Source organism: Clupea harengus, chromosome 16 (genome assembly GCF_900700415.2).
Source record: "Clupea harengus chromosome 16, Ch_v2.0.2, whole genome shotgun sequence".
Classification (NCBI taxonomy): domain Eukaryota; kingdom Metazoa; phylum Chordata; class Actinopteri; order Clupeiformes; family Clupeidae; genus Clupea; species Clupea harengus.
In genome coordinates this window covers 13818403-13838676 of record NC_045167.1, presented here as the reverse complement: position 1 = coordinate 13838676, position 20274 = coordinate 13818403, and the positions used below count along the sequence as shown (strand labels likewise).

Genomic DNA, 20274 nt, shown 5'->3' with positions numbered 1-20274 from the left:
ACTGCCATTTTCCCTGAGGGATTTCCCGAATCCAGAGCATTGATTAGAACTACACAATTCAAGGTTTGGCTGATTAGGTATTTTCAAGTGACTGGGGCATTGGAGAGAGAGAAAAAGAGAGAAAGAGAAAGAGAGAGACATAGAGAGAGAGAGAGAGAGAGAGAGAGATAGAGAGAGAGAGAGAGAGAGAGAGAGAGAGAGAGAGACAGTCAGAGAAAACTCAAGAGCTGTCCTTGTTTGAAACAGCCTGGGAGAGTATTTTAGCTCAAATTGTGTGTCATAGGCCTGTTTAAAACTAGAAAAGGATCTAAATTATTTAAAGTGATAGATCTCCGCGAGGGCTCTGCTTTGGCGCCAGCTCTTGCCCTGGCACACATTTCGCTCCTATGCCCTTTCTTTCTGAAACATTTAAATGCCTCTCAGCCCTGGAGAGGGGTTGTTTTGAGAGCCCTGTTTGTTTATCACTGAAACTGCTCAGTTTCTGCCAGCCCAGGGGCCACAATGTACTCTGTGAATGAGTCAAACACACTGGCACTAGTTTGTCCATCTATCAATCCATCTATTCACCCATCCATCCATCTATCAAGCTCTCCATCCATCCATCCATCTATCTATCTAACTGATATATAATGTACAAGTTTTCTCAAATTTAACGGCCTATCAAAAGCGAAAGCCCCGTAGAGTAATAGCTGTGCCGTCTCGCAGCAGTACTCTTTAAACTGTGAGCATTAACCAGAAAATCAGATTTTATACGCTACGGTCAAACCTTCTACTGCCAGATGCACGTTTGCCTCTGCATGACTACCACGCTCTGCCTCTCCTCAAAGAGATTCTGGTCTGACGCACGAGACACGCAACGATTGCCCTGTTGTGTGAAGTATGGATGCATTGTTAAACAAAGGGCCTGGTGTAAGTTTGTGCAACCAGCACGATGATGGTTTGAGTGTGTCCATTTCCTGGTATTGCAGCTCTGTTTCTCATTGCTGTCTACCCACCAGGCTCACAGAATACCCATGTCTCTCCCTCAGCAACAAACTGTGCAGATAATTCTATTAATGTCCTCATTACAGTTTTTCTCAGATGCTTTGGCACAATTCTCGGAGGATAATTAATGCAGTTAAACAACATGTTGAAAACCACCACGCCATTAGTGCAGTTGCTCACAAGAAAACAGCCTCCTCTTATTCTTTTACAGAAACTGCAGATGCTTATTGTATGAAAATGACTACAATTGCCTTCAACTGACAAATGATTTATTGCACAAGAATATAATGCTTCTCTGTTGAATAGCTTACCAAATATGCACAAATCTTTGCACAAGCCATGAGCTGCAAAACGTGAAATTCCATAAATTGCAGTAGTTCAACATAGGTTATAGTTTGCAAAAAACATGTCTCCATTTGGGATTGCCTAAGACAAAATCTGATTTGACATAGATGTAAATCTGTGGTGAGACTGACAAGAGGAACAGGGTGCCCGGTGAAGTGGAACGAATTCACATTACAGCGCTGTATCTTCACATCGGCACGAGAGTATATTTGATTCCCACACCACAAGGTGTTGTATTGACTCATTTTTATTGTGTATTGGCACCCTCTCTTTTTTGTTTCCTATTTACAGAATTAAAGCCTTGCAGGACCGTTACAGTACAAGTTAAGCTCACATGCAAGTGTGCATTCTTGAAAGTTAAATACTGCAGTGTGGAACCTTGGGTCTGTGGCATGACCAGTATTACAGCAAGTTTACTATTCATAAGTATTCAGTTTTCTACTAAAAAAAAAGACTGTCAAACAGCTGACCCAGTGATCGAGAGAGCATGGTATTTTGACAACATTACCAATTACTTACTGTAGTCAAGACAAAATGTAAAATGGGTCATTTCCTGGCAAATTAATGAAGAAAATATGTGCCAAGTCTGTCTGAATGAAGATTGTCTTAAATTGCTATTTTTTATATTGCTATTCTCATTTTTGGCTTTTCAGTGTTTAGCTCATGCTCAGGGCAGACTTCTCCTGTAGCTGTCTACCAAGGAGACTTCAACTGAGTCTGCACTTTGACTGTGTGCCCTAGGTACTCTGGGAATCCTCTAGTGATCTAACATTTATGAGACAGCTCTCGCTTTCTCCACTGCGACTTGTCTCCCATTATCCACTGGTGAACCACATTGTTCCTGTGATGTAACAGTCTTTTATAACAATGAATAAATTCTCCTCTTAAATCTTCATTGCTGTTCTAATGCCTCTCTTATGATAACATACCCGATTTAATGCCTTTCTTCAAGCATGACAGTGAATAAGTCAGATATATAGTCTTCCTTTCACACTCGAGCATGAATCACATCAATTAGACATAACAATTAAACATCTGGTCAACCATTAATATTCCGCCATACAAAGTCAATTGAACAGGCCCCATGTATGTATATGCGCATGATGGCCCCAATAACACTTAATGTCTACCAGCAGCTAGTGATTAGTTAACTTGTCCGTATGTCTCTTAGCTCTGTAATTAACTATCAACATCATGGCTGACGAGTGGACGTGATGAGAATTGGCGGCTGGTTGCCAGGGCATAGGACTCCTGATTATATCTAAGTCAACACAACACAGGAAAGGAGGTCACTGTTGGGGTGTGGGGTGGGGACGTTGTGTTGAGATGCCTTAGGCGACCAGAAGCCACTCTCTCAACGGCCTAGCCTTTCTGTCCATTCACAGTCTTCCCTTAATTGTCTATCTGGCTGCCTGGTAACAAAGGGATGAACAACAATTCCTTGGCAAGCCAAACCACGGAAAATTACACACATAATAGCCGGTGGCACAGCAGAAGGGTCATATCTTGACATTTAAACCTAATTAAAAGCAAGAACGGAAATGATCCAAAAGGGGTCAGGTACTTCTAGTGTTTGGCAGTATCTATACATATATATATCTATACTTCATACAGTCATACCTTCCTTACATTTCACCAGGGTATACAGTATATGATGTGTTAAAAACCAAACAGAGAAAAAGATGAGCTCCTGGTGCTGACTGCGCCATTTAGGCTTATGACATTGTCTAGCCTACAAATGCTGTGTGTCTAATATGCAATTAGCCTACTTAGACAAGTCTTGCTGAGTTTAAATACTTTGAGCCTATTGAATAGTGCATAGATAGGAAATATATTCCTTCTTCCAAAGATTCAGCAAACCTTAATGGAGGACCCGATGACACTGCCGATACTGACACATCAGCTGGGCTGAGTGGAGATGATGCTCAGGTGGTGGTGGCAGACTGGCAGTTGAATAAAATCACGTGGCTAATAAACTACTTTTGTGCTTGGAAGAAGCCAACTCAAGATAAAGTTGTACATGGCAATCTTTTCATGATAACATATCTAGTCATATTTAATTGGTTGGCTAGGAGACCTATAGAGCAGATATGACCTAATTTGAGCGAGTGTTAGCCATTGTGCACTGTAAACTCCGGAATCATCTGAGAGTAAATGAGGTCACCAGTGTAGAAGTTGAACGGTGGGGAAATGCGGAGGCAATTTCATGAAGAGTTAACAAGATTACCCTTTGTTTATTTCATAGGCAGTAAAAAAAAGAGGTTTATTTCAACACCACTCCACTTCCTCATTGTCGCAGAACACACATCGTAATTACCCCAGGGTGTATGGGAAACGTAGTAAACAGTAGTGTGAATGTAAACACATAAGAACATGTGCAAGATCGCCGTGAATTATATTCAATATAAGTCCTGTGAGTGAGTGGTCACAACAAGCCACTCACATACATACACACACACTAGCAACCCCCCCCCCCCCCCACACACACACACACACAAACACACACACTAGCCCCACACACAGACACAGTAGCCCCACAGACACACACATACTTTGAAAAAATTTCCCCTTGGCCACCTCTGACTTATCTTGTGTTCACAAGGAAAAGCTGCTTGTCTCCATCCCAGGCTAGCAGGCTTCAGTGGACACAAAGCCTTCCCCGAGAGGCGAGTGGACTGTGTCCAATGCTGTATGCCGTGGTATTACATGTGGTCACTATTAGGTTTGGGCTTTAGGAGAAGAAAACATGATCTGATTGTGAAAACGTAACACACACTGTCCACAAAGGAAGGGAAGTCCTTTGTAAAGCTTCAAAACATGTCAAGGTAATTTGCACATTCTAGCCATTGTAGTGGACGTACTTCACACTCCAATTACTTTTCCTTTAACGACCTTGACAGAATCTGCGGTAAAGGTCATTTTGTATGTGGAGGATTCATAGCAACCAGAATCACCTCCATCCACATAAATGCAACCTGTGAGGTAATGTACCACCCATATAGTTCATTTATCACCTCATTTTCTCCTTCCATTCAAAGCCGCTCTTAATAGTAAAGATGTTCCAGAGTGTTCCCTGTAGCCAACAGCATGCGTCAGAGCACAACATGAGATCAGACGTCCCCACACATATAACACAAAACACCCATCCATACACACACACACACACACACACACACACACACACACACACACACACACACACACACACACACACACACACACACACACACACACACACACACACACACACACACACACACACACACACACACACACACGTAGATGGGGGGAGAGAGAGGCCTGTCAGCTGTTTATATATCCACCATGAGCAGGAGGGAAAGAGTGAAAGGGATCACTGGGGGAGAGAAGGGGAGTAGGACAGAACGGATGCCCCCCCCCCACCACCACCACCACATAAACACCCTCCTTTTCTAAAACGGGAGTCACATCTGAGTTGGCCTGATGTTCTGTCGTTCTATATATAAATAACCAATGTCAAAAAGATAACTAAGGTCCAGCACTAGGAGACAATATGTGAATGTTACAGAGACCACCAGAGTAATAGGAGGTCTTAAAGCTTGGCTACTCTGAAAGTTTCATGGAGACAGTACATCTCCTCACAAAAACAGATTAGATGGATTAAACATACATGCACTGTATTATGAATTACTTATTTCTAGGGCTCAGAATAAGAGTGCAGGTGCCAAAGCTAACTTCAGTGTTTTCTCCCAATCCCATAATGCGTCTCTGAAGCATGCCATCCTGTTTCTAGAATATGCTTTTTATGGTAGGAAAAGAGATACAGTATGTTGCTTAGTGATTTTGACAGAGTGAATTTGACTCTCATGTCTAATCCACTGGCTGTGCATGAAACCTTTTCAGCCCGCCACCGCCACCCCAACAGTTTCCACAGACTTCTTGTTTGGCTAATCATCTCACCGCCGAGGATTTGTTTGTGTGATCAGCGCTGGGTAATTGGGTAAGCGCTGTGTTGCTCGGAGATAGCCGGGCACCTTAGGGTGCTGCCGAGCAGGGGAAGGAAACCCATTCAAGCGTGCATCCTCTGTTTCTTCTACTCTGCCCTCGCCGGCTTTATCACAAGAAAAGGCCAGCCCTGTGTTTTTTTCCAGGCCGTAGGTGCTCTCTCTTTCTCTTTTTATCTATTTTTCTCTCTATCCATTTCTTCGTTTATGTAGCCGTGTGCACTGTAAGTCTCCTCTCCTTTTAACTTTTACTCCCAAACACCCCCAACCCCCCGCCACGTATCCCTCGCTCCCTCCCTCCCTCTCTAGTCGTCCTTTTTCCTCGACGAGTCCACCCTCTTTCCCGTGCCTATTTTTAAAGCACACTCTCAAACTCTCATTTCTCCCTCATTTGTTAAGCGTTCTCCCCCATCAATCTCGCTTTTGTCTCAGCTGTCAGCGTCTGCCCTGCTGTGTACACGCCACCATCCACCACTCATCAATTAGACAGCTGTAAATGAGCTCCCAGTGTCTCAGCTCAAGGATGAACTCACGCTGACGGGAGAAGAAAGAAAAAAAAAAGAGCAGCAGTCCAACACCATTTTGCATTCGACGCAAACCCAAACAACGGTCGTACAGTGATTACACGCTGCGCGTTAATAAGGGTTCAATATGAACAAGCATCCGCAAACAACCTGCACCATGTCATTTGAAGAGGGAATCTGGATAACAAGCAGCCAGCCCCTAATAAGAGAACACTCCAGAAGATGGGCAGCCTCACTGTACATTGAAGGCCCTCATCTGTGCATTCCATACCATAAGGGAGAGGTAGTGGTGGTGGTGGTGGTATCACTAAAGACAGTCAAGCATACAGAACAAATAGAACACCCTCTCCGGCATTCTGACTCTGAGGGAAAGGTCACGGGTGTTTCTTTCTTTTTTCTTTTTTCTTTGACCCCGGGGCTTCATTACCCCACTGATCATGTTTCTGCTCCACTCGCCCACATTTGTTATGTGGAGCTGACAGCTTAATGCCGGGAGAAAAGCAATTTCGCCTGACGGATGCTCATAAGGGGAAGGGAGGCTGCCTGTAATAGAACAGCACGGCTTGGAGAATAATGCAAACCCAATTGGGTGTATTTCCTCCCACGTTCTGACACAATCTCGAGCCAGGCCACCTTTAAACTTACTGTCCAACATGTTTTTTTTTTTTTTTCAGTCTTTGCAGATGGTTCCTCATGCTTCTAGAATATTCTATGGTTATTTCTTCCCACTTCCCCACTTTCTCCCTTCCGAAATCAATGCTTAAATCATCAGGTTTTTTTTATCCTTTGGAGAGGTACGAGAGAGCAACAGCGCATGCCCAGGAGTAGCCAGATGACAACTGATACATGGCTCTAAGGTTTGTTTTGTCAAAGGGTGGCTGCTGCTGTGTGTAGCACTGTATTTCTCAGTTGGGTAACAATAAGAGTAACCTGTCAGTGTGGGCCTCCTCAATCTTGTTCCTCTCAGCGAGATCAATACTGCTCTCCCTGCCTCCTCGCCTGGGATTGGACACCGACTACCCCACTCCCCCGCCACCGCCCCCGCCCCCCACCCCCCTGCTCTTTCACCCTCACTGAAGAGTGTCTCAATTGATCCAATGCTTCACAGGGATGAGGAGAGAAACATTTCAACCAAAACAAGGAAGTAGACTGAATGGAGAACTGTGAAAAATATATTTTTTGGTGGTCTCTAACATAAGCATTCTGTGTTATTGATGCCATAATGCCTCTAAATTAGCCCGAGACATGTGGAGCACCGTTTTGGCACTGGGGTAAAGATGATTTTGTTTTACACAGAGGCTAAAGAGCTCATTTCCATATCTGGTTAACAGCACTGGAGGCTTGATAGTGTAACTCGTTCCCTTCACTCGCACACACAGGAGAACTGGTGCCCTCTGCTCCTGTCTACTGTCAGAAAGCGGCCCAACACACGCCCTCAAAATGGCATCTGCTCTCTCTCTCTCTCCTTCACCTCTCTCTCTCTATCTCTTTTCCCCTCCCCAGCCACACTGACTACTATCTAATGAATTCCTCAAACCCACATGTACTCATACACAAACACACACACACACACTTCAACTCACACTGATCACCTTGAAGTCATGGGTCACTTGAGAGCAGTGGCGGCTCCTGAAAAAATTCTCAGGGGGGGCAATTTTTTTTTATAATGATTAAGGCGACCCATTCAGTAAGTACATTAAGTTAGCTGATTAACTCATACAGCAATACCTTTTTGTCCACTATTGGCAGCACACAACAGTAATATGTCCCCTCTTGCTACATAGCTAGAGTAGCAAGTTACAGGTGGAAAGCTATGGAAGAAAGTTGCATCCAGGAGCCTTCATAAGCAAACATGATGTGGCTCCACATTAAATTATCCCACTTTTTCATTATCCACGTGTCTCAAATGTTGTATGATGTAACATAGCTTAACAGGACACATGATATGTCCAGTAACATCATAAAGAAGGGGTAACATAAGTCAAAAACAACAATATTTATTGACTGATCTTGAAAGTATTGGCTTACAAAAGCAAAATAAGTCATCACTTAAAAAATTATTCAGTGTTAGTGCAAGAAGCGAACTGTGAAACACACTGTAAAACCTATGAAAAGTGACAGTGGTATATGAAATACAGACCGCATTAGCCACGCGATTTTCTTTCGTTCCAATTCTTGGATGTAGGATTTCTCTCCCTTTGTAGAAACCTGTTGAATGGATACATTTGATCTAGGAAGTCCTAATTGTTTTGTTGTCAATTTATCTTCATTAGTACGCCGACTAAAAAGGAGTTTCTGTCAAAGAGCGAATCGAGTTATTTCACTGGACAGGGCAGCCATCTTGATAGAATATGCCTCCGTCGAAGCTGTATGACGTTCGTATAGGCTTTTACGTCCACTACTTATGACAAGACCAGGAGGGGCGAGCCCTCCCGGAAGCCATAGAGAATGCATTGAGAGCTCTGTTTTGTGAAAAAAATGGATTTAACATGGGAGTCAATGGGAGAGGTCTGGGGCGATTTTCATTTCGCCCCAAATCGCCCCAGAAGGGGTGGGGCCATTTGAAGCACGACTTTAGGCTGACTGAACGACTGTTACCTGATTCGACAATGACATACAGAGGCAGATCAGACGGTCTAGTGGTAGAATCCGACAGAAAAACAATTATTACATTTAAATGTACGTGTCATTTACGCAACTTACAAGGACATTGCGTTTATACATAAGGAGTTTTTTTTTTTTTTTTTTTTTTTTTTTTTCCCTAGGCAGTGCGTCGCCCCAATCGCCCTTATGGACGAGCCGCCCCTGCTTGAGAGTTTCTACCTTCCTCCCGAGTGCCTCGTCTGAGTGCCATGCAGGGAAACGGGGGGGGGAGAGAGAGAGGGACGGGGAAAGAGAGATGCGTGCCAGGGTGCCACAGGGAGAGTTCATCCAAGCAGCTCAAGGTGGGGTCAGGGGAGTGCGCAAACATTCCGCCACCTACTTATCCCTCATCCACTCTCCCCTCTGCTGGGCTTGTTTATCTGTGTTAATAGGCAGCAGCATGGGAGCTACTGCAGCTGCTGCTCCTGAGGACGCTGATGCTGCCTAGGGATGCTGGAAGGCATCCAATGGAGTAATTTGTGGCAGTGATTAGTTTAAGAATTAACCTGCATGTGTGTGTGTGTTCATATGTCTGTGTGTGTGTTCGTGTGTGCGCATGTTTATTTGTTTTTCAGGGGGCCACAAGTTCAAACTGGGAGAATATGAGCAGGTGAGCCTGACTGGAAGACAACATGCGCTAGTGTGTGTGTTTGTGTGTGTTCCCACCACACTGAATGTGTGAACTGAGGCATGTGTTGAATGTAGAGATGACAAAATAGGAGTAGGGAGTAGAAGCAGCTCTTGCCAAAAAAAACAAAAAAAACAAAAAAAAAACAACAAAGCCACCTGATGCCGAACAGGAGAGAATGACAACAGGTATTGTGCTGCATTTAGTTGAATCGACCGGTGCAAAGAAAACGAAAGACGGAAAGAATGGAAGGAATAAAAAAAAATAAACGATGAAAAAAAAAAATAGGCCGCTAATGGGTTTGCGGGCGAGTCTGGCCTCGCCTCGTCTCTCCATCACCGGCGCTTCGCCTCGCCTCGGGCTCCGGCTCTTTTGTTGGCCTGCTGAGAGCTTGGCTGGGGCTGATGAAATACCACAATGGCCCTCTAATGAGGAGCGACTGCCGCAGCCTCCAACTCCCTTCCTGGCAGCCGGGCGCACCAGGACCTGGCGCTCTACCCACACACCACGCCACCAGCCCCTCTCTGGCAGGCAGCTCCAAATGCAGGAGCTCACCAGGTGATCCCACCAAATGTGGGTACCCGTTATTGCTGTTTATGGAGACATGAATAGGCCCATCTGCATTAAGTACCATTCAAGATACACGTGTAATGTGCTTGTTGATGGGCGAGTCCACTGAAACTGTTTAATGCCGCTGAATTGATTCAGGCTCTGTGATGATAAATCTCTTTGGTGACACTAGCGCCATTGGGTTAATTGTGACTGTGATGGTGTGTGTGTTTTAACACATTTAATATGCACGTTGATGAGGGAGACTAATTGTTCGGCACACGGATGTGGCTGGCTAAGTGATTACAGAGCAGCATGGAGGACTTTGTGTGGTGAGCTTTTGTAAGCGCCCTGAAATTATTTACACAAACATCACTGGCCATTTATGAGACATATAGCCCTGCAGTTCTGTATGTATAAATAATGTCGTCAGTGTAATTTACTGATCCTGCCTGTGGCTAACTATTTATGTCCGTCATCGCAAACTGTGTTTAGTGGAGAGTGATAATGATCCATTGACCGTAAAAATCCAATGACTGAAATCCATAAAGGAGGGTAAAACCAGAGCACAGGTCATATATTAAAGCAGGACCACCTCATCTTTTCGAATCACATGCAAATGTGTGATGCAATGATGGCGGGCCACCAGGCCTCCAATCCCAACTGTTGCCTTGTGGTTTTAAGGGGCTGCATCAATAAAGATTTAGTGTTTGCTTTGCGGTTCGCCCGTTCGACTCATTGCCTGATGTATTAAACATAAACACTGGTCGTAGGCAAGTGTAATTACTGTGTACTGCGCTTCAGGCAGAGTTGTTTTTTTACAACCATAAATCTAATACTGTAACATGAAATATTTAGGAGAGATAAACATCTCTTCTAACTTGGAACTCTCCTATCGGTGTGATAACATGTCTAAATCCATCTTAATCCAGCCGTATGTAATTTCATTGCTACCTATTTAGATGCATGGTACTCACACCATCTTCTCTCTATAATTCATTTCCAACAGCTCCTACATGTCTACCTGTTTATTCCATATTAATATTACACATACCTAGAGGCACATGAAGTAATCTCCTCTCTGGGGAAAAAAAAAATAGAATTGAAATTCATGATTCATAAAGAGAATGGGAACATAACACAGTTCTACGCCCTTTGACATGCTGTGTAGAATGCTGTTGTTGAGGCACAGAAAAAGAGGGAAAAAACACATCCTCTCAAGGCTGAAAAAGATGCTTTAGACCCTATTTCCAAAAACAAATGTTCTCTTGCGTATAGTACGCTGGTTGGACAGGTTCTACCAAGCGCCATTTCTGTCACACCTCTCTCTCTCTCTCTCTCTCTCATCTCTCCACCCCACCCCCAACAGTCGTCCCCAGTTCAAATTGAGGAGGGCTCCGAGGGCTGCAGCCAGTCTCATGTTTGTTGTTGAATTCTGTGAGCTGGTGATAAATGCTAAGCCCAAAGAATCCCGAGCCGTGATGACAGCGAGGGTTAAAGCCAGGGCCGCACACCCTTCACATGACCCAGACACTATTTGTCAACGCTGAGATGAAATGAGAGAGAATCTCAAGTGTTGTGCATATTAAAACACACAGATTCTGCAACTTTGTCAAGGGTAAGGGGTGCATTTGAGAGAAACAGACCTGGGAGTTGCTCCCAGTCTCTCCCTGACATACATCTACCCCACTGTTCCCGGTCTCACCTTGAGAAATCCATACATTTCCACTGGAGGAAATGAGGTTGTGAAGTGGTGCTTTTCCACTGGCTCATATGTAAATGTCTGAGGCACCGGCTCACCACACATCTCTCTGCTGCTGGCCCGCAGAGACGACATTTCCCCGAGCTCTGTTCACCCAGCCGTCCTCTCTGTGACTCTTGTGCTCTCTCTCTCTCTCTCTCTCTGCCTCTTTCTTTTCGCTGCACTTTCTCAGTTTGTCTCTTTTACATAGTCAGTGTCTGTCTGACGTATCCATTTGTTCTCACTCTCTTTCATGTTCCTTTCCTCTGTTGGCATTTTCAGTGTTTCAGTGTCAGTTTTTTGCTACTCAATTCTCACTTTCCCTCCCTCACTTGAGAGGCAAATAGCCAACCTCATGTTTAAATGCTAATTCTATCGTGACACAGAGAATAACAGATAGATAGAGAGAGGGAGAGAGAGAGAGAGAGAAAGAGGGTGGAGAAGTTAGAAAAGGAACTCCTCAGCAGCATTGCTCGTCTATTAAAAAACACGCTCATAACAAGCCACTCTTTGGGACTCTTGTCTTTAAAATGAAAGAGCTGCACCTGCTTATAGTCAGAACTGGTGGGAAAACACGTCAGGTCTGGAGAAAAAAACAGGACAAAAAACAGGAGGAGGGGGAGGGTAGATGTTGGGGTTGGAAAACCAGAGGGTATTCAATAATAAAGCAGCAGCCCTGGTGACTGCTGTTGCCGTTTTGTGCCATGTGCTTACCCAATCACAGACAGGGAGATGCTCGGCTGTGATATGCGGATCTGCTTGTGTTTACCGCGAGCACGGGACGTCACCATGAGCTCGCCTCCACCTGTTATCACTAATGACAACGGAAGGGAGAGATAGCACAGACTCCAGTGGGCACAGGTGCATTTGAGATGGAGGGGAGGAGAACAGAAAAGAAGCCACCAGACATCTTATCATCTTAAAGAAAAATGAACGTGGTTGCCAGAGCATATAGGTACAGAATGCTATAGATAGGTCACAAGTGTTCAGCTCTGTTTCACAGCTTCCTACTCTGCTTGGGGACATCATGGTGCTTATTGCTATGGTTACCATGTAACGCTGAAGAATGCATCTCGTGGGTGTATTCATTATTTAGCAGGGTCATACTAAATATATGGGACAACATGTATGACGAGGGCCACCATAGTGTGCTTACTTCCTTTTCCATAGCTCACATATTGTTGGGAACAGGTCCATTTTGTACAATTCTATTTTAATGTCGAACTGGTGCAGGCTGCCGCATTACGATTCTTCCAGACAGACAAAGATCATCCCAGCCAAATGATTTCTACCCTGTCCCTGCTTAACGATCGCTGTCCCTGGGGCCTTAATACATTCGCTCCCCTAATAGGAGTCGTCATTAGTCTGAATACGGGGCTCTTTCACACAGAAGCTCTCTAGTCAACGTGAGGACTACTTGCACAGGTTAGGGGGCTGCTGTAGAAAGACCTCTGGGCACACATGCACCTCCAAAGACCCATCCAAACACACACGTTCTCTCTCTCTCTCTCTCTCTCACACACACACACACACACACACACACACACACACACACACACACACACACACACAAATCGAAGAGACAGAGATAAAAAAAGGAGTTTGGTACTTCCGAATGACTCATCATAGCTGCATTGAATAGCCCTGATGACCTTCATGTTGATATAATGACGATTATGGTGATGATAACAGAAATGAAAATGATAATGGTGATGATGGTGGTGCTCCTGATGGCGACAATGTGATGATGATGATGATGATGATGATGGTTTCGGACAATCATAACCACATTTTCAGCGGTGGTACAAGGTGTCTCTTAGGCTCTCTGTGTGTGTGTGTGTGTGTGTGTGTGTGTGTGTGTTTTTGTGTGTGTGTGTGTGTGTGTGTGTGTGTGTGTGTGTGTGTGTGTGTGTGTGTGTGTGTGTGTGCACATGGTGGACTACATTTCTGCTGAGTGGTCTTCAGGAGTTTCTCTGTGCACCGGGCCTCCTGCTCAAGATTTATCTGTGTGTCAGCAGCAGTTCCCCAACAGAGATGTAAAATGAGGACAGTTTTGTAGCTTTGTGGTCTTTTCCCTCTCAGTCTCTTTCTCTACGTTGCTCTTTTTCTAACTAAATCTATATCTTACGCGCTCTCTCTCTCTCTCTATCCCTCTCTCTCTCTCTCTCCCTCTCTCTCTCCGTCCCTCTCTCTGTCGTTCTCTCCTTCTCTCCGGGGCGGATGTTGCTCCAGCTCCACTTCATCACCTTTATCTCCTCTCATAAATTACACAGCTCTTAGGGGAGGGGGGCGCTTATTTAATAAAGCCGCACATCTGTCCCTGCAGACTGTCACCACTGATTTACTCTCCCTTAAGCAAGTCAGAGTGTGTGTGTGTGTGTGTGTGTGTGTGTGTGTGTGTGTGTGTGTGTGTGTGTGTGTGTATGTGTGTGTGTGTGAGAGATAGTGGTTGTAAGAGTGTTTGTGTTTGTGTGAGTGGATATGTGTGTATGGGGATTGTATAAAGGATATGCATGCATGTATGTATTATATAGGTGAGTATGTCTATGTGGTATGTGAAGAGAAAAGGTGTGTGTGTGTGTGTGTGTGTGTGTGTGTGTGTAAGCATGCATATGTGTTTGATTGCGTATTTGTTTGCTTAGCTTGGAGGGGGGCCACAAGGGAAGGTTTCTTTTTTTACAGTCTAAAATATTCATGAGTTTGTATTTTACAATATGCAGACTGCAATATGCATATTTATGTGTTTTGGTTCACATGCAGGCTATGTATCTTGCTAATCCTGTGCATTAGTTTTGGCAATGAGTCATTCAAATGGAATGTGGCCACTGGTGGTCCCTTGAATGTGATTCCTGACATTCCCCACCAGCATGTATAGGGGCAAGCTTTATCCTTGAGAGGTGACTTGTTTTATTTTAACAGTTTGAGAATTCCAACCCATTCCACTGAGAATCAAAAGCACTCTGAAGTTGCTTTGTGAAACGCACTGCACTGTCGGATCGGCCTCTTATTGGGAATTTCCTGGTTTCAACGAGTCTAAGAGAAATGAGGTTCTCAACCTTGAGGGGTTTCTTAACCTGGTGACTTTCTGTGCCTGCTTCTAACTCTAAGTGCAATAAGAGGCAGGTATGATGGAGATTCTAGGGCTTGGCAGAGCTGTCTGGAGGAGATTTTATGACAAAGACCTCAATCCCTCATCGGTGTTGAGAACCGTGCAACGGGCCCTCGCCTAAAGCCCGCTTTCCCCCACCCAAAGACTCACATGGCATCACATGGCTCAGAGTTTTTGATGGTACATTGGAAGTGAGGAATGGGGTATTATCAAGGAAATGTGCCCCCACTCACCCCCTTAACCACCTCACCTCCACAAGTGATATGGAGAGGAGGCTGGGGGGGATGAGGGGGCTGGGGGTCGAAGCAGATGTTGACGGGTAGCATGCCACAGGGAGGCCCAGGTGACAGCCTCATTAATCAGGGGTGTTGCTCACACCCTTGGTAAACCTTCATGCACCCCCTGGAGGGAGATGTATACGGAGCGTAGGCGGTCCCCTGTGTCTTAACCCCGCCACCTCACCCCACTGCTGTTTCCCACTTACTTCATAATTACCACCTCCAGGATGTTAGCACACCACCTCAGTGAGGGGAACATTACATATGCTCAGAGACTCGCAGGCCTGTGCTGGAATGAGGGGAGATCTATTTAAGGTCGGCTGAGCCTTCCTCCCCCTCACATTTTCAGCCCTGGGACCATTTCTTGGTTACACCTCCAAGGAATGTGCTCAGTAGAATTCATTATTTCCCTCCATCAGTAGTGTAGCATCAGTCGCCAAAAGTGTCCTTGTGTACCCGAGAACCTGCCTGGTGTACTGGTGTCTGGTGTCGAACCATAGGTGCATGTCAGAACCCCTGCAGTGCATAGTCAGCAGTTCTTGGTCCTAAATGAATATGTAAATATGTAAACACCTTTTGGAGTGTTGAGAGCTGTTGTCAGTAGACCGCTTATATCTCATTGTTATGCTGTCCCAGGTATTCTTCATCGCATCTCTAGTGGTTATGCATCGGAGACCTTCTTATGCATCCTGTTTGCTGCATGTGCACTATCCTAAGTGTTTTCGGAAAGGGGTTGAGGGGGAAAAAAAGAAAGCAAGGTGGTAAATAGGCGGTCTACGATGTCTCTGTCTTTAAAAGGCCCTAGAGTCCGTAATGCAATTTCCTGGTACTCCGTCCCTCAACAACTGGTACTGAGTGGCATCCCCAGGTGTGGACTGCTTGTTCTTTCCCAGATACATATTTAAATGGAGTGTGTGCATGTGTGTGTGTGTGTGTGTGTGTGTGTGTGTGTGAGAGAGTGTGTGAGTGTGAGTGTGTGTGTGTGTGTGTGTGTGTGTGTGTGTGAGTGTGTGAGTATTCGTGTGTGCGCGTCTCCGGCTGATGTCTTAACTCGTTTTCTCTCATTGTCTCTCCCTTTAGTATCTGCATCCCAGCTTGAGCCCTCTTAAAAAGACTTGACAAGTCTGTTTTCCGGGAGCCATCCATCACAAACCTGCGCTTGCCTTCCCCCCGCAGCCTCCCTGCCTTGGTGCTGTAGCGGGGCTCAGCTCGGCAGTGCTCAGCGGTGGGGAGTCTCCTGGTCCTTCCGGCCATGTTTTCCAGGGCCGTGTTGAAAATAATGGGTACGTCTGCATATCTGCTTCCATGACAATGCCTTTATTCTGACAACCCCCCGTCCCCGCGTCGCACCCAACCTTTCTCTATTGTCACTCCAACAAAAGAATGTAACCACATACAGCGTTCTTCTTTCTTCCCATTCTCCCAGAGCCTAGTTGTATTTGGAAGGACACCAGCCATGTTGTAGCTTGCACATTCCCATGCATTAATTCCTCTGCATTCATGCACTGGCACTTGTTGGAAGCATGCGCGGTTCATGTATATTAAACGCACCAGCGGAGGGGATAAGGGCCGCAGACAGCTCGGCTTTTTGGGCCGCTGCCGACGATGAATACAAATGGAGGGAAAACAAAGGCAGTGATTAGAGTGCCTGTTTAACCTACGCGGCTGAAGAGGGGGCTGCCGTTATTAGTTTGTTTACCCGGTTATTTGCGCAGCTATCTGCTCGGAAATCCTCCCCGGCACCTCCCAATATGTTTGCAGCTGCCTGAGCTAATATTCCTAATTGAGGAGAGAGCAAGAGGTGGACTTAGGGGGGAGTGAGTGGCGTTAAACAGGAGGAATGACGGCAAGGTGAGATTGTTAGCCAAGAGGCAGCTTGTGTGAAGTATCTCCACCTTCTGCAGCTATTGGATTTCAATGCAGTCGATCAACAGATTCTGTCAGTTCAGTTAGCTGGGTGAACTGTTGGATAAATTCCAAATAATTTGAATCCTGAGCCATGAGTGTTCATTGAAGACCAATTTGGCACAAGCAGTATAGTCATAGTTAATGAGATTGCAAGGTATGGCTCCTGTGAAAGTCTTCATTATGTGATGTAGTGTTCACCCAATTTCTGTCTGCACCCTACCTGTGTGAACATCCTCTGCATTTCCCTAGCATTTGTGATAATCTATAGGGATCCGGAGGGATGAGGGAAATGTTCAGCATCAGACGCCCTGTTAAACTTGTTCGATAATGACATTCAGAGGTTTGTGGATTAAAGATTTTCCGTCATTACCCTCGGACCGATAAGCAGCCTAGTCAAGCCAGGGTCCTCTGGCCATGTTGTTCTCCCCTGTGTTTATTCAACCTTATCCGATCACCCCAAAAAAAAAAACATTCAAAATCCTCCCTATTGGAAAAAGTGTGTTTCAGCCGTGTTCATTGAGTTTTCTCTGAAAGGGCATTTTTTCTCTGAGTCTGGCTCGTTTTTAACATTGTAATAAATAAATAAGACTTCGACCAAAGGTTCACAAAGTTCAGGAGAAAGTTCGTTGGGTTGTTATGAGAGTAGACCACCACCACACAGAGGACACAAACAAACACAAAGCGTGGCACATAGCACATAGCGCATTCTGGGCACAGGACTAGAACATTCCATTCAAAATACTGCACACTGGTGTCGGTTGGCGAGAAAGAAAACTGACCTTGTCAATGCATCTGCAGGAAACGGTTCTGAACAGCTTAGCAGGGGCGAAACCCTCGTCTCGTACCATCATCGTGGAGCGTTCTGGGGAACAGAAAAAAAGGTCGACATGAGTTTTCTTGTGCCTGCACGGTGGCCGCTAAGCTTCTTACTTGCTTCCTCCCCGAGGTTCCAGTGGCTGACAAGGGAGTTGCTCCTGGAAGCATAATTAAATCTACAATGAAAGATTTCCGGGGGAAGAATCCTTTAAAATGTAATTGTCCTCCACAAGACATGGGGCAGCAGGGCGAGATTCCTGGTGGGGGGGGTGCTACAACTGAGGATGAGGATTAAGCTGGGGTTGATGAGCGAGGAAGCTGCCATCATTCTCAACTCTTGACTTAATGCAATTCTCTCACAGGCACATTTGCTCATGAAAATAAATTGTGAAATGAGGACAGAGCAAAACTCAGTGCTGCAACATGTCACGCTCTGGCACCAACCAAATTTGGTAAACGGAGTCTGTTTCATAGCACTCTAGAGCACAGAAATGGTACTGTCATTCACTAAAATCTTTGTTTCTGTGGTCTCTTCTTGTTTTCTTGTTCACTTGTTCCCATATTGTTTGCATATTGGAACACCAGCTCACGGGATAATCATATGATGTCCCCTTTTTCCTACCTTAGAAAGAAACAAACACATGACATGACAAACACAGTTGTTTACTAATGACCTTGAATTAACCACTCAGAGAGAATTTCAAGGTAAAGTAATCTATTAATACCCAACAAAAACATTTGATAGGCTGAATCAGGTAAACAGTCTGTTGTTTACAGGGGAATTCAGACACAACAGCCTCAATACAGTTTCTCACAGCTGTATTGAAAATGTGTTTGTAATAGGCAGCATCTTCACTTCATAGGGTATTTACACATCCTCTGAGGCCCACGTTGTGTTTACCAACCTGAGCGTGTACAATCAAACATCCATCTGATTTCTAATTTCCACTCCCCATCCTCCGCATCAACGGTGTGCTCATTTCTGCAGCCTATTGTTCAGAGAGCGATATATCCCACATCAAGAGCATCTAATTCAGGTTACTAATGAGCTCCATGCACACTCTGTCCAGCACTATAATCGCGAACACCACAGAGACTGCAGCAGGACAATAGGAAAGTAGGACGTGCTGTTCATAAGCAAACAATAAATAAGTAAGCCACGGGTGAGGGGATTAATCAATGCTCAAAACTGCATCTGTGTAAGTGTGTAGAGACCGATCACATCCTGCCAGTGCCAAACAAAACACTGTTCATCCTCTCTCCCTCTTCCACTCTCTCTCTCTCCTCTTCCTCTCTGGCCACTATCTGTGCTACCTTCCACTTCAGATTAATGCGCTCGTGGTGCTTTAGAATTGATTAGTTCCATGTTTGCAGTGTAATATTTATCTTGGCTCGGCAGAGAGGCGCGGTGTCGTCGGAGAAGGCCACGCGGCTGAATTGAATCCCGCGGTGCAGGTGTGGAGGCGCGGGCGAGCGCGGAGGAGAGACCGATTCACTCCTGCGCTTCACTGATAACTTTTTGCATTTGACCGCCGCATTGTGAGGTGACAAACAAGAGGGCCCTGAAAGGGAAAAGAGCAGGCGGTGGCATTTCTGGAGAGGAGACACAAGATCTAAACATTCCCTCAAATGGCTTAAGAAGTTGGCGGGGCTGACGCATTCATCCACAGTGGAGTACGGGAAACTTTTTGAGGTAAAAGAATGGTTCATTTACCGAGACGCCTTGGAGGAGGTGTGTGCTTTTTCAGTGTGCTGAAATTTTTCATTTTAATTTCACAGACACGGGCCAAGATGAAGTCAGGGAGGGAGAAATTGTGGAATGCATAATGTATTATCTATTCATGGTGGTGTGATGGAGTTTATAAAGGTGTTTGAGGAACTCAGCAGTTTATTTATTGTGCCTGGTAGCCACAGTAAATGAGTTAGCATAGCCCGCAGAAGAAAGCCCTCGATGTCAATTCCATGCCTGTTTTGTTTGAGCGCTTTTATTATGCTGATGACAAGAGAATTGGTGGTCACTCTGATTTAATGCATCCAAAATGAAAGGCACAGCACATATGACGTCCAGAACGGTAATTTGTACTGCATAGCTGTCAACTGATTGCTTTTTAAAAGGGGGCTAGGTTAGGCATAGACTTACTAGTTATGGGCTCTTCAGGCAGTATTGAAATGGATCTGGTCAATACAAGCTGGAACGGTCAGAGAGGGAACCATTTCCAGGAGGCCGCACTGCCAGATGCAGCCTTCTTTAGGCAGCCATTTCCCTCACCGATTTTCCGAGGATAATAGCATTCACAAATCATCCTCGCAGCGAGCGGGGGCTGATGGAAAATTGATGCCCCTTCATTTCAAAACAATGGTGGTGCCTTATGAGGGGGTTCATGATGTCATAACTCCAGCGGCTGACAAGTCGGGCTGCAGGACAGATGAAGGGGGGGTACCCTCCGCACAGAGGCGCCCTGCCAACGGAACCACTCGGCAGGGACAGCTCAATCAATCGCCGGGCACTCCAGACGTGGGCCGCTGCGGACTAAGCAGCGGCTAGACACGCTCAATCACACTCGGCTGCCCGGGCGAATTGACAGCCTTTGACTGGAGAAGTCTGCCCCTGCTAATCCAACTCAACAAGGATGCCACGCCGGTTCCGCTGCCCCACTTTCTCTCGCTCTCTCTACCTCTTCCTCTTAATCTGGCGTTCCTTCCCTCTCCCTGTGCTCTCTCTTTCCTATAACTCCTCAAGTCTAGCTCTTCTCCACTTCTCAACAG

The 20274-nt window shown here is 45.4% G+C and overlaps 1 protein-coding gene across 2 annotated transcripts in view; it reads right to left on the bottom strand.

Annotated features, from left to right (window-relative positions):
• The window catches only part of chrm2a (cholinergic receptor, muscarinic 2a), a 66981-nt gene that overhangs the window by 29593 nt on the left and 17114 nt on the right, over positions 1–20274 (bottom strand). For both annotated transcript variants that reach the window (XM_012823523.3, XM_031582646.1), the window contains exon 2: positions 17472–17554. The gene's annotated coding sequence lies outside the window, so the exon portion shown is untranslated. The remainder of the gene's footprint in view (positions 1–17471; positions 17555–20274) is intronic.